The 15,853-nt window shown below is 42.7% G+C and overlaps 1 protein-coding gene across 3 annotated transcripts in view; it reads right to left on the reverse strand.

The window, feature by feature from the left end:
- AGPAT4 (1-acylglycerol-3-phosphate O-acyltransferase 4) overlaps nucleotides 1-7,690 on the reverse strand; it is a 332,031-nt gene extending 324,341 nt beyond the window's left edge. The window contains exons 1-2 of one of the 3 annotated variants that reach the window (XM_069234498.1): nucleotides 7,454-7,690; nucleotides 2,267-2,350 (exon numbers count right to left, since the gene is read on the reverse strand). The gene's annotated coding sequence lies outside the window, so the exon portion shown is untranslated. Of the gene's footprint in view, nucleotides 1-1,795; nucleotides 1,934-2,266; nucleotides 2,351-7,453 lie in introns of those variants that run through there. The other 2 variants (XM_069234500.1, XM_069234501.1) reach the window with 2 other exon arrangements.
- Nucleotides 7,691-15,853: the final 8,163 nt, after the last annotated feature.

A 15,853-nucleotide genomic window follows, 5' to 3' on the forward strand; every position in this document is an offset into this window, starting at 1 on the left:
TTAAGGATGTCCTTCAGTGCAACTTGCAAGACGAGATTAAAGTCTGTCCATTTGAGGATGGGCCAATGGGAATTGGAGGCAGTATGATTGTCTGTCTGGTATTGTCGATGTGCGCTAGGATTTTATCTTCTCAGAGAAGAAGCGATGTAACGCTACGCCAGTGAGATCCAACATTATTTTATTTACTTGGGGCCTGATTACAACTTTGGAGGAGGTGTTAATCCGTCCCAAAAGTGACAGATATACCACCAGCCGTATTACGAGTTCCATAGGATATAATGGACTCGTAATACGGCTGGTGGTATATCTGTCACTTTTGGGACGGATTAACACCTTCCTCCAAAGTTGTAATCAGGACCTTATTGTTTTTGTTTTCTCTATAGCAGATCCAGGGAGATTTCAGAAAGCAATTAACACTATGGGCCTGATTACAACTTTGGCATGAACACCCAAACATCCTTCTCAAACTTTCCCCTCCTTTCTTTTTTAGCCATGTCACCCAACTAACAGACACACCTGACCACTACTTACAAAAGCAATTTACTAATCCCCCTTTTAAATCCATTCCCATCATTCTATCCCTTCTCTAAACTCCACGTACCACACAAGAAATCAAAGGAAAGAAATATAGAAAACAATACCAATTTACTAACCATTAACCTCTAATCTTGGGTTTCGCAGAGTGAATTAAGCTCCACAAAGCATTTACATGCCTCATCAGGGTTAATAAGTGCTATATAAATACAGTTTATAATTAGTGCATTAACTTAGTGAGAAAGAGTCTTACCAGAACAGTTCTCCCACAAACCTCTATCAAATACCCAATAATATGTTTCACTAACATAAGCACAAATCAAATTGTGTATTTCCAGGAGTATAAGATGCCATTTTCTGAAGAAAAAAAACTTTATAAAATAGGTTCACATAAGGATGCTACTGTGGAAATTCATGAGTAAGCCTAGAATAAAACACAACTTACAGAAAAAGCTTTCTGAGTCTGAACTGTATATCTACATATAATTCACATAAAAGGCAGAAGAGACAGCTACTTATCGAAAACATTGTGTAAATCGACCCATGTGCCTATTGATTTCAGCTTCCTCTTTGGGATATTTTGCCGATGCCTGTCTGCCTATCTAATTTTCTCGTGACTTTGTTCATGTCAGGGCATTTGCCCCATTCAGAAGCTAACGAGTGAATTATTTCACCCGACATATTTGCCATCGACAAAAAGCCTGATAAGATATTACCTATATAGTGGTTACCCACTCACTCACCGATGCAGAGTTAAAACACTGACATTTATTTACCCGTTTGTTGTTACTGTTTGTGATGTGTACACAGGAAAAAACAATAGTCATTTTTTTAAAAAGTGTGTTGTTTTGACATGCCTTGTCATACACCATTTGCAAGTACTTTTAATCCCTCTAAGCGCCTTGATGAATTACTTTATTTTTGTTTAAACAAAACAGAACTGGACGTCAGTTTGTCTTTTGGCCAAAGTTATTGAATTTTTGAATTCAGATGACATTTAGATGATGCAACAGTGGCAGGGGTCAATGGAACAGAGTCATGGGCAGACCTTGTATGTGCCTATAAATATCAATAGGGTTTCCAGCACTCACTTTTACATAGGTAAATTCAGTATGAGGCATGACATGGGACAGGAAGCAATCCAGCCAATGTTGATATAATGAATGCCGACAAGAGGGGTAAGGGGGGGGTTAAACACCTTATACACTTTACAAATATGAAACAGCAATAGAAAGGCAATAAGAACCATAGCTAAACTTACACAGCAATCCTTCTAATACATATGGTCCAACGAAGAAGTATCAAAGTTTTGTAGTAAAAGACATAGGTTTTCTTTATCCAACTTGTTCCAATGAGAAATCAACTAATGTGTTTCACTCCCATAGTAGCTTACTCAGGGCTGCAAATACAGATACCCATAATACATTAAAACCATCAATCCACCCAACACCCAATTAAAAACAAATATTCTTTGCCAGAGTTTCAAATACTGTATGAGAATTTGTACGGCAGAGAAACAAAATATACTGCACATTTGTGATATTACAACATCTCCATAATTATGGACACTATTTGCTCATAATTCTTGTTATCTGGACATTAACCCAACAGCACTTGAAATAAAGCTAAATATAAACCAAGTTAATCAAAGAAGAAAAACCCCATAATATCACTTAAAGTAGAAGACCATTATCACAAAAGTCGCCTGTGAAATGGAAAAAATTGTGTTTACCTCTCAATTGGTGTCTGTATGTTGGGGCGCTGATGAAGTTCCTGTGAGAGCGAAACACGTTGATTGACTTCTCTTTGGAACAAGCTGAAAAAGAAAACCTTTGTATTTTACTGCAGAACTTGGAGATCTTCTTCGTTGGACCATATGCATTAAGAGGACTGCTGTGTGAATGTAGTTATGGTTATTATTGAGTCTCTTGCTGTTATTGTTCTATATAATGGGTTGATGAACAGCCAACCCTTAGAGATGAGCAATTATTTGGACAGTGCAGATGAAATGTATTGGCAGCGTGGTACCTTCAGTCCTTATTTGTTCAATAGGGTAGTAACTTCACAAATATGTTCTGCGGTGGACAAAACATTTTCTCCCACAGCCCTAATACCTAAAATATTGCTCTGACTTGGTGTGGAAGGTGTACATTCTTGTGTATCAGTGAGTCACAAGAACCTTGCCATTTAGAGAGGTGGAACTAATGTTGCAACTACTGCACGCAGAAATGTATTAATTAAAACCAATATGTAGCTGGTCTTCAGTCTGTCATGACTGGCCATCCTCTACTGATGTTCCATTTCTTTAAAGTCCCAGTCTGTCAATGCCCCAAGGCCTTCGGATTGCATTCCAATGTATTTCACACATGCACACTGACAGGCATATATTTTTAATCCCTTCCTTTGCCGAACGTGAACAATGCACACAAGCAAATACTTTCAACAAATAATCGAGGGCTGGAGATAGAATAAAAAAAACACACCCTGTCCTCCCATATTTGGAGGTATTTCTATGATTGCCCGCCAAGTTTAACGGGACGCATGAATAAACAAGTACTTCAGGAGGCACACACAGATGGAGGCACTTCAACAGTAAGAGTATGGCTATTCAAATTAGCACTGATGCTACTTTTGTAGTGCTTTTATCTATGGTATGAGACTGCCGAAAAAGACATATGGACCAAAGGCCTGATCTATGGTCAGCTGGAGACTGCCTTGTTTGCACACAGCTAATGCCAGTGCTTCCCTACTGCTTCTATTGATCGGGCCTTCGGGACTCCTTCACCTGCAATATGTCACCAACACATGGCACTTTTCGTTTTTTTTGTGTTTTTTTTTTTTTAAACCAGGTTAAGATAAACATATTACAGGACACACAGGATATAGCAGTAGAAACCAGTATTGATGTACCGCATGAAACTGCACCCATTAGTTCACTGGCAAGGTTGCAGTTACTTCTCCACTGCAAAGATTTCAAATTAACTTGCCAAAAGTAGACCCAGCCTGTGCAATGGGGGCTAAATATTGAGGCTTGCAATTAAGGAGTGCATACTACCTTGTTCCTTCTAGGTTTTACTCTGTTTGACAAGGACAACTGAGTGTTTTGCCTGTCTAAGGTGGTTATTCTGTCAACCAGAATAAACTCCCAAACAATGACAAGACACTCTTCTTGTCAGTCTTAAGGAGGGGATAGTGTAGCAGACTCCATATTGGAGTGATAGTCCAAAGCATTGCTTGGAAAAGGTGTGCCCTGTATTTTTTTTTTGACAGGCCTGTTTTACCTCCAGTGAACTTGACAATCATACAGGAGCACTGGAGGAGCAGCATACATTGTATTTGTTTGTCACCAGACGTGCTGAGAACTGAAGGGAACCTGCAGTGTTCCACATTTCTGAGTCAAAGCAGCACAGCCTGATTAATTGCACTGTTATAGGGAAACTGCCTTCTGTGACTCCCCTGTACAGGTGTACCCAGTCTAAATCTCCACAACTGATTAACCAGAGTACAGCAGGAAGAAGCACAGGGAATAAAACAGCGAGAATTCAGGGCACTGCTCAGTAGAATACTTTTGACCATTTCCTTCAAACACTCCACAACTTTAAAAAGAAACCTACCATGCATCACTTGTCTAGCCTCGTCATCTGGATACCAAGGAGATCTGCAGACCAATGAGTAACAGAAGGCCACAGGACCAGGACTAAATGTTCTCCGTGGTTGTTAATCTCCATACATACTGGGCGTAAGTAAGGAAAGCCTGTAAAGAGGCCTTGCTAATGTTACATAGATATACTGTAGAGTTTTCCTGCATGCACAAGGAGCTGCACTTAATTTGCCAAAGTGAATCAGCTTCACCCTCAGGAACACCTGCACCCAACCCTGATCATTGGAAGACCTAAATGGGGCCATCTCAATGTAGATAGGTGGCCCACGATCCACAGGATCACTGCAGCCCGACCCGCTATATCCAGCTGGGTCCAAAGAAGAGCATCATCCAGTTTGTAGAGCTGCACAGTCAGATAGCATCATTACGGATGTAGGCATCCACCATTCCACCCACCATGTGCCCATGGGGTCCTAGCATCACTAACCACAGCCCCAAAAGGACCATGACACAATCAGCCTTCACACCCCTACAGTGAGTTGCAGTTCTGCTGGTTAAATGAAGTGACCCTGATTCCAGCGTTAGATTTTATCACAACCCAAAACCTCTAACTCAAAACAGAATTCCCAGTGAAAACATATGCTAACAAAGCCAACAGTGGGAGCTCTTGCCCTGCGGGTGCCAATGGAAAATCTTGATCAATATCAGTAGATGCTGAGACACTGGCCTCTACGTTAAACAGCACATTAGGGAGTCAATGTGGGAACTGGCACACTATTTCAAATAATCCCCTTAAAACATAAGCACCACAAGGTAATTTCTGGTCATTAGCTTCCAGTTGAATGTAAACTGTGTTGCTAAACCAGCTACCATATCCAGAGTCAACACTATTGTTCATTGGATCTTCAAGTTTTATTTTTTGAATATTCTTAATGGGGAGCCCATTTTATTTTTGGCTTGGGTACTTGAAACTAAGGTGGTGAGGATTCAGCTCAATGAGTAGTCCAGTTTGGGAGTCGAGGCTTGCCCAGGAAGAGTTCAGTCCAGAGTTGCAGTATCAATATGCTGTGTCTAACCTCATTTTCTGAAGAAGGCCTCAGCGTTAACTTGAACTAAGCCCTGTTGGATAACGGTCATATGGCCAACATAATAGAATACCTAGCAGCTAAGGAGCTAAATTTAGGGATGTTTCTCTGCCCCACACTATGGAACTATCTTCTAGTTTGCTTCTGTTTATCTAATCTTCATGTATTCTAGCTGCCTATCTGACGATAATATTATTTTTCTTTTTCAAAGAAAAGCACTGACTGTGAACTGGTGGTATTATTGACTGTCTTAACACCCGAAGAAAAGTTATTGTACTTTGTTATCATTTGGTGGCTATTTAAATTGGTAAGGCCATTATTTTGCATATTTCTAGTCATCATGCTGCACCTACTTACGGGGAGAGTAGAAAAGCATAGGAAAAGGCGTGTCAGCATTCATTCACATACCGTCCAGTTTTGGATCTGCCCCTAGCACACAGTTTAAACTATAATTTGATATGAACATCAGATGTGTACAAAGGAGAGGACAATACCCCTTATGCCACCATCGTCAGTTGGGCACGGCGCTATACAAATGCAACTACAACACAAAAGCATACAATGCCATCTGATCACTATTAAAAATGAAAGTATAGTTTCATGAAAATTATAAATACGATAATCCTGTTCATCGTGATATTGTTAATAAAAGAGACAGACAATGTCAGGTAACTGGGGATTCATTGTTGCACTGGTACGAAGTACGGCACTAATGCCTTCTATAGAAGACTTCTTGCAGTTTCAAATAAAATCTGCCTTTGGGGTCTTCTCCCCCACCCTCTTTCGCTACACTCGCAGATTCCTTGAAAGACATCCTGTCCCTCCTGTGTTTTGACAGTGTGTACAAATGGTGTCGGCCAACACTGTCTCCTACTGCACAGATGGGGGGGGTTCTGCTGTGTATCACTTAAACACAAGCATTCCAAAGCACGCCATCGCATTCCTAGGAGCTGCATCTGTTCCACTCCTGTTGATATATATAAAGCGATATATTTTTCACGTCATGGCACTGAAAAGAAACGTGGGCCAATATCACGGCATCTAGAGAAATGTCACCATTAAACTTGCATGTAGATATTACGATGGTGCAAATGTCAAATGTGCGTTTATTACCACAGAACAAGTGGTATGAGAAAAACACTTTTTACAGTTCCGTGATTTCGTGTAACTTTTCTAATAGTCACCCATCGCTAGAGTGTGAGTATACCATCCTGCACAAATATACCCGCTGCCATACTGTTTTGTGGAGCTATATGGATATATTCTCACTAGTGACTTCTGTGCGAAATGCACGAGAGAATCCAAATACAACTAGAATGACCACCACAGCAGGTACAGGTGAACAGTTAATGGGACCCAGGTTTCTACACTCATGCAGCATCCCAGCTGAAAACAAAACACAAAGGGCTGCATCACTGCCCGAACGAAATATTTTGCCATAAAAAGCACATTTTATTTAAAAAAAAACGTGCGCAAACAAGCGGGAAAAGAAAACGGCACGTTATTTTGGTTATTCTCTGGCGAAAACATTGCCTTTCCAATGAGAGCTGAATGCAAGTTCAGGGAGGCTGTTGTAAATAAGCTGTCACTAGTGTCTGTTTCCATGGCAGTGTCCTCTCTCCCCCCCCCCCCCCCCCACCAATATTACCACCCCTCATCTCCTCTCACCATGTACCACTCAGAGACGCGGGGGGGGGGGGGGGGGTAGTCAAAAGTAGAAAGTGAATGGTAACAACAAAAGCAAGTCATGCTGGCTTATAAACATTCAACACCACACCCCATCTGGGCAAGAGGTTTCACATAATAAAATGAGGTATGTGTGGTTTCCTTTCTGTTTAAAGGGCGGTGTTCAGGGTATTTTTGTGGTAACCATAGAAACACTAGGGGAGCCCAAGCTGCATGACACAAAGGGGTCAAACCTGTAGTGAGAATATTCTAGTCTATTTCAGGAGCTCAGATGTAAAGTATCAATACATTAAAAAATAAGCAAAGTGATAAAGGTACATTTTCCCGCCCTAACTCGTCATCCTCCCCCTTTTCCCATACACACGACTTAAATGTGAAACAAGTTCCCCCACCCCTGCGTTTGTGCAAAAACAGGACTTAGCTCCTTTCTCTCAGTAAATATCTGCTCGGGCTGACTGCTATCCATAACACAACCAACAACAAGTAAAGATCTGTTGAATCGACCGCGTTAAAAAGACGGAAACTTCTGTTGAAGGACGCCACGTACCTTGTGTCTGCCAGACCTTGACATGTGTATTTAGGAATGGTACCACAGACTGAATGGGAGAAAGGGCGGCACAACCACCGAAACTGCAACTACTTTGTGTGACTGACTGTAAGTCAGCCAGCACCGAAACGAAATCCTGACTCCGCCCCCTAGGGTGGGCTCAGACAAAAGTGGTCCTCGGTCGGCGTCTCCCCACCGCTGCATGTCACTTCCTTCCAAAGCGGCGATCGAGCGGTGAAGGGAGGGTGGGTGTAACCGCCTGCTGATGTAATGCTTTGCTTCTCGTCACCCCTCCCCAGTCAAATTAATACACGGAAGCGCTCTAAACCGTTTCAATTTCATTTTATTTCATTTCTGAATACGAGAAAGACTGCCTGGAGCCGACCACGCTTTTGTGACTAGAATGGTTTTATTTTATTTATTTTGCCTTCTCGCCTGGGGCGAGTCCTTCCTGTCCTTGGCAGAAAGAACACGAGCTTTCACATCGCCGTGGCGCGATTAAGCCGTCGCTCTTTTTCTTCCCTCCAGGAAAATATTGCGAAATCTGATTTCACAAATAGTAATAATGACAATGAGGAACCGTTTTGTTGGAGTCGCTGCTTGTTGCCTCGGAGAGGGATATTTTCAGACGAGTTAATGCAAACCCTTAGTGAAGTATACCAACTTTAAAGAAAACCAGGAAACGGTCTCACACGGAATAAGATGCGCTCGGAGTTAAAAAGCGCCAGCGCCACACCTGTTAATGTCTTGGTCGCGGTGTTAAACAAGCATTGACAAAGCAAGTATGTATGGGGTTGTCATATGGAACGGACAAACGTAATGGGCACGCACAGAAGTTTTTCACATAGATACAGACAGGAGCACACACAGTGATATATGCATCAGAGTACGTACTCACACAGGAGACATTACAGATACACATGGTAACTCGCACTACTATATTGCAAAATGATAATTGAGTTGGTTGTGAGTGCTTTACAAATAAAGGGACTCAGGCCCATATTTATACTTTTTGACGCAAATCAGCGCTAAGGGCAGATTTGCGTCAAAAGGTTTACCGGCGGCTAACGCCATCGGGCAGAAAAGAGGAACAAACCACAGATGCTCGTTGTAAGGGATAAAAGGCCGCTTTAATAGAACAGGTCTGGTATAAAACAATAACCTTGGCTTTTGCCTCACAAAACTGCAAACCTCACTATACAATATTTCTCTCCTAACCCCTCCCCCACCCTCTAAACTTTCCACTCCCCAAATCGCCCTTGAACAATCCCTTCCCCATCTGTCCTGCTGCCCACCTGCTGCAGTTACCCCTGCCTTTCCTCCCTCGTGGCCCTTGCTAAAACCTCCCTGCCCTCAAATCTTTGGCATCATCCCCTTCCCCCCCAAAGCCTTTCTGTGTAAATCCCCCGCCCCACCAGACCTGCCTACCAGCGGCATGAACAAAACTACCCAAAATACTCCACGAACAATAATTAACATTAAATATCATGCAAAAAACCTGTCCTATTATAGCCTAATTAAGCCGCAAAAACAAAAAAAAATTGATACCCGGAAACAAATAAACCACCCTTTCCTACCAGCAAAAACTCAAACTCGAACAAAAATCAAAAACAACTAAATAAAGGGAGGGCGGGTGGGCCCAAAAACAGTAACAGTACCGCCTCCTGGGTATGTACAACAGCCAAAAGAGGCCGCCTACATCCAGCCCACCCCTTATATACCCCACCCTTAGGACCCACCCCATCCTGTCAGATTGCCCAATAGGTGTCCCCGATCTCCCCGTGGCCCGTTCCACCCGCCCGATAAGCCAGGGGGGAGACCGGGTTAACCTTGGCTCCCCCCCAAGCCCCCATCGGGCAGAAAAGAAGAACAAACCACAGACGCTCGTTGTAAGGGATAAAAGGCCACTTTAATAGAACAGGTCTGGTATAAAACAATAACCTTGGCTTTTGCCTCACAAAACTACAAACCTCACTATACAATATTTCTCACCTAACCCCTCCCTCACCCTCTAAACTTTCCACTCCCCAAATCGCCCTTGAACAATCCCTTCCCCATCTGTCCTGCTGCCCACCTTCTGCAGTTAACCCTGCCTTTCCTCCCTCGTGCCCCTTGCTAAAACCTCCCTGCCCTCAAATCTTTGGCATCATCCCCTTCCCCCCCAAAGCCTTTCTGTGTAAATCCCCCGTCACCCAGGAAAACCCGCCAGGCGTTTTCCTGCCCCACCCCCCAAATTAACGATCCCAAAGCTTCTCCCCCAACAAATCCGCAATCATAATCCTGAGATCCAATAAGTAGAGCTCATTACCCATAAACGTCAAATGAACACCATCTTGCCGAAACAACTCAACCGACGATATAACCAAATTCTCATGTAATAAAAAGGAAAACCCCTTATCCTGACAGAAGTTCCTCATCTCCCTATTCACCTTTCTCCTTTGTTTTTCTATCACTGAAAAAGAATATGCTCCTCTCCACACCCTCCTAGGAACCAAACCAGTCCAAACTATGTGCGTACCAGCCCAACGTTCCTTAATCCTTACCAGATCCATCTTCATTGTCTTCAACAATCCTATGCCTGACAAGGAAACTAAATCATTCTCCCCCAGATGTATAACTAACAGGTCTGGGCAAATCCCTCTCTCAATCCTTCTCGAAAGAACCGATAACAACTCACCCCATCTCATGCCGCTCTTACCCATCCAAATAACCCTAATTCTCGCTCCATCTAAACCTAATTGCGTTCCAAAATGCCTGGATGCCGCTTGCTTCTCCGCCCACCGCACGAAAGAGTGCCCAACTATCCAGACGGAACAGCCTCCATCGGGTCCCCCAACACAACCTACAAGAGAACAGCGAAAAAACACATGAAAAACCGTCACAATACCCCCTTAAGAAAGAAAGAAAGAATGGCTGTAAAGAAGTTGGGAAAAGAAAATAAGAAACCAAAGCACAGCACTCTACATAACCAGATAGAAAACGGACTACCCCAACAACCTAAGTGAATTACGCTAACGAACATAGCGCTTAAAACATTGCGATTTCCATCTCCCCAAACCCATAATAAAACCATCAGATTTACCCAAAGCCCTGGCTTTCGTGGCCGCTCCGATCCGAAATGAATGTGTACCATAGCACCGCGGATCCAAGCCCAACAGAACCAAAGACCTTCTTAAAACAACTATCAATTGATTAGCCGATAAACTTGACCCATCCTCATGAATAAACACCAACCTGGATGACGTCGGCAGAAACCTTACAAACAACTTCCACCACTTAACCGGACAAATGGAAGAACCATTACCATCCAAAACTACCTCCTGTCCCCTCCCCAACTGATCAGTCTTACATGCTCGCAACCAAAGAACAACAGCCCCCTGTCTTACCTGCACATCGGACTGTAAAATACCATCCTGTCCCTTCAGCCCCAAAAGCTCCGAAACCCGCAACGCTCCGTGAAAAAGCCAAGACATACAGAGCGAAAACACTTTAACCTCCCAATGAGAAAAACAAACCTCCACCAAAAACCCCAACAAACCCTGCAAAATATACGATGTAATGGGCCGCCTGCGATCCCTTCTTGCCCCCCCCCCTCCCTGGCCCACCCCAAAATCAGTCTTCTACAAAGCTCACCCTCGACAGGATCATAACCCCAAAAATACTTTCCGTAAAAAGAAACCCCCGACAACTTACCTGATATATCTATAACGTGCAATAGATTCTATCCCCTTTCAACGCTGGAAAATATAGATTGACTCGATATCAAACAGTTAGCTCTCCCTGATAGAGTAGCCCAGATAATACATACAACAGGGACGGACCTACAAAAGGAAGGTACATCATATAAAATGGTCCCTATAAGGAATGAGATATTACCTCATCTAAGGCACTGCGATGATTTCAGAAATATACCAAACACAACTCACGACGATACGCCCCCTCATCCCCCAAAGGACCAGCACTGCAATTTTAAACAGAATCTTAATCAGAAATCGGAAATAGTCTTACTATTTTGGAATATTGCAGGTCTAGCTAACAAGTTAGGCAATGAGATCTGGGCTAACTTTGTAGAAGACTATTCATGTGTTTGCCTACAAGAGACATGGCTTTTAACTCCCGCCCATATAAATGGCAACAAAACATTTCATACTCCTGCTGAGCAGTCCAGGTATGGTAGACCTAAAGGGGGACTGTGCACATATATTTCCAATAAATTATCCTTACATAATTTAGAGATGCAATTTATGAGTCCATACTACCAAATGATAGAGAGCAACCTGGACCACAAGACCCATTTAGTCATCATTAATTTTTATAACAATGTTGCCCCTGGAGAATTCTCCAACATTTTAGTGCAAATGGGAAATTACCTAGAAAAAATATGTGGAAAAAACAACCGCGAGATCCTATTGATTTGGGGTGGTGATTTTAACGTCCATCCGTGTAAAGAAATTTCAGATAAGATATGTGGTTGGGTCTCGGAAGGTGTAGGTGCAAGCCTCCATTTCTCTCATAACACTCAAGGAGATGAACTGAATCTATTGGCTCAAACCTATAACTTATCCATTGTAAATGAATTATTCTTGGACGAACCACAGTTTAAACCAACGTATAACGGAAGGGGCGTAAATACTGTGATCGATTATGTCCTAATGTCAACCCACTTCGCACACTATCTTACAAACTACACCTTGCATGACATCGCAATTAGTGATCACTACCCCCAGAGCATGAATTTCCTACTATCCCCCCTTTTAGCAGCTAGGGAAGATAGTATTACTCTGGTAGATGATATTGAATTAGTGCCGCGCAATGGATACACTATGAAGTGGTCTCAGACAGACCCCAAGTCTTTGTTGAAACAGTTATTATGCCAATGTAAACATGTTTTTGCAGACTGTCTAAGAGAGAACCCACATCCAGGGCAATGTCTAAGTGCGTTTACGACGATTACTCAAACCATAAAAGAAGCCCTCACTATCAGAAGTAGTAAGACAGGAAAAAAAGGACGTGCGGATGGTTTGACCATAACTGCACTCAAGCACATAAGAGACTGAAAAAGGCTCTAAATGACCCAAAAAGGTGCTTAAGTGATATACGTAAACACAGACAGGAATATAAGACAACAATAAAGGAAAGGAAACTGACCATGAAAACAACCTTGTGGGAAACTCTCCACATAGCAAGTCGTAAGAAAGATAATATACTCTTTTGGCAGACAATAAATTCCCCCATGTTTGGGGAGAGAGACATTCCTAGGATGGAAATCGCCATCTCTGAAGAAGACTGGGTTGCACATTTCTCTAAGATATATTCACTGACGAGTGATACAACAGACCGTACACATGACCATGATTCACAGGAAGGTCCGCGCCTGGTTATAACCCCCCAATTTAGCCTTCAGGAGGTAGAGGAAGCTATAATAGTAAGCAAATCAGGGAAAGCGCCAGGCCCTGATGGTGTTCCGATCGATATATTCAAGGCCAATATTGAGCTGTGGGGGCCTGTACTGACGCAGACATTGAGGGCTATCTGCATATGCGGACCCCTACCATCTTGGAGAGACTCCAACATTATTCCGATATATAAAAAGGGTGACCGCCTTAATCCAGCCTGCTACAGGCCAATCTCCCTGCTGGATACAACAGCTAAATTAGCAGGGAGAATAATTCTGAATAGGCTGCAAACATGGACAGAAGAAAAGAACGTTTTATCCCCGGTCCAGTATGGATTCCGGAAAGGAATCGGAACAGTGGAGCAAAGTTTAAACTTAAGTCTCATTATTGCAAAGTATACTAAGATCAGAGCAGGCAATCTGTACCTGGCCTTTATTGATTTATCATCAGCTTTCGACTGTAATTCATGATAAATTATGGGATATTTTAAATAGCATGGGGGTTGAACCGGCCTTAATTCAATTTATTCGTGAAATGTATACAGGGTGCAGAGCAAGAGTGCGGTATGGCCTAAAAGGGGAATGTACTCGCCCCTTTGATCTATACAGAGGAGAGCCCCAAGGCTGCGTTCTCGCTCCGTTCCTGTTTTCAATGTATATAAATAATCTAGATAAAGAATTGGCCACTAAGTGTAAAGATCTACCCCAAATAGACAATCGACCCGTTCCGGCATTACTTTACGCAGACGACGCAGTATTAATGGCCAGGACCCCAATAGCTCTCCAGAAACTTCTAACAACCTGCATCACATACATGTCACAGTTGGGTCTTACTGTCAACCGCTCCAAAACATTTATTATGAACTGTGGAGGGAACCGCAGTAAGACTTATAACACCACTATTGCGGAAAGCAAGGTCGAAATCGCGCAAACCTTTTCGTACTTGGGTATAAAGTTTGATAAACTGGGCTCCTGGGCCAACTGTAGGAAGACGAAGAGAGTGCACTTGATCAAAACAACGATGGCATTACGACTTTTCGCCAAAAGGCTTGGGGGGATTACTCCGCCAAACATGATAAAGATCTACAAAGCTAAGTGTATCCCGGCCGTCACGTATGGGGCAGGAATTTGGGGACATACAAATTGTGATCTAGTGCAGACAGTGGAAAACGATTTTTTAAGACATATGCTGAGGGTACCAAATGGCACTTCATCGTATGTCACTCATTCGGAACTCGGGGTTTCCTTCATTGCAGACTTGATAAAGATCCAGCCACTGTTATTATGGCATAAAGTCTGGACCTCGGAACATACCGGTTTTAATAAGGTTATCCTGACCGATTGTACGAAGTCATTATATACATCAAGGGTACCATGGTTAAAGTACATTATGACCTTTTTTGAAAAAATGGGCAATAAAGACTACTATACAAACCCAGTTTCGCTGGGGAAGATATCTAGGAAGGACCTGAGTATTTTGCCATTAAAGTATCTAGAAGACATACGTTGTGGGGCTGAATAAAAAAAAACCTCAGTCATTCATAACCAAATAACTTTGACGGGTGAGGGCATGCAGCCGTATTTGGCAAACGTGGTACACCCTCGCCATCGTTATGTTCTCACTAGATTCAGGCTAGATACCTTTCATCGCCTAGTTTCATTTCCAATTATGAATGACTGGTCCACCTCGTTAAAACCATGCCTCTGTGATGCAAAGACACCTCAATCCACAATTCATGTGGTTTTATTCTGCAACTTTTATGTCCACCAGAGGAAGTGCCTAGTAGTTCCACTTTTAAGGTCAATCAATCTCCCCCAGTGCCGCATAGCTTACGCCTGCCTCCAGTCACTATCTTCTTTAGAGATGTGCGGAACTTTAGCCAACTTTTTATGTTGTGTATTAAAGATAAGGAAATCTAAGGGGGTGGTGATCTAATTATAATTTATTGTGATAGGGTTTTTTATCGATACACTAGACAGTTTATTGTTGTGTTTTTTTTTTTTTACTCTTTTACTATTTTATTTACTCAACTTTTTATTATATATTGAAATGTATCATAATTGGAGATCTTTTTATGACTTTTATGACTTGTTGAAAGTCGAATAAAGATTTTTGAATTACCTGATATAGTAACTGCTGACAAGCCTGACTCAATTTGCTGCATTATAAAATGGATCGCATCCTCCCTCCGCAGCTCACAAACCTCAAGACCCCCCTCCCGTTTTACTGCACCTAACTGTAAAAACTACAACCAGGCCTGCTCATAACTCCTCCGAGTGGACGGAGCTATGGACTGCTGAACCAGCTCTAGCATCCTCACTCTTCTAATTCCCATAACTCCCTGGGAACCGCCGTCTTCAGCACATCCGCTGCCGGTGCCAGCCCACGGAATCTCTGCCACTGGAAACGAGATAACGCATCAGCCAAATCGTTATTAACACCTGGAACATATCTTGCCTTAAGCAACACATTAAATTGCAAACATTTTAGCAAAAATACTCTCAGAACCCTCAGTACCTCTCATCCCTTGCCCTCTGTGAATTAACTAGATTAACCACTGACTGGTTATCCACGTTGAACAACACATTCCTGTTCGCAAAGGTCGAACCCCACACAAACAGCGCAACCACTAAAGGAAAAAATTCCAAAAAGGCAGTACTATGCTTAGCCTTCCTCCAACTTAAAGGCCAACTCTCCGCAGCCCAATGACCATCCCAAAATAACCCGAAACCATGGGCTCCAGAAGCATCTGAAAAAACTTGAATCTGCCAAATCCAATCAACATCATCAACCAACATAGTAACACCGTTGAACTGCTGTAAAAAAACAATCCACATCCTCAAATCCTCTCTGACGCTCGCCCGAAGCCGAATATGATGGTGAGGCAGCACACCTCCTCTCATTGCAAAACCTAAACACCTACAAAATGCTCTGCCAACCCGAATAACTCTACAAGCAAAATTCAAATGACCCAAAATCCTCTGAGCCTGACGTAACTCCAGCT

This window comes from Pleurodeles waltl, chromosome 5 (assembly GCF_031143425.1).
Source record: "Pleurodeles waltl isolate 20211129_DDA chromosome 5, aPleWal1.hap1.20221129, whole genome shotgun sequence".
In the NCBI taxonomy this organism is placed as follows: Eukaryota; Metazoa; Chordata; class Amphibia; order Caudata; family Salamandridae; genus Pleurodeles; species Pleurodeles waltl.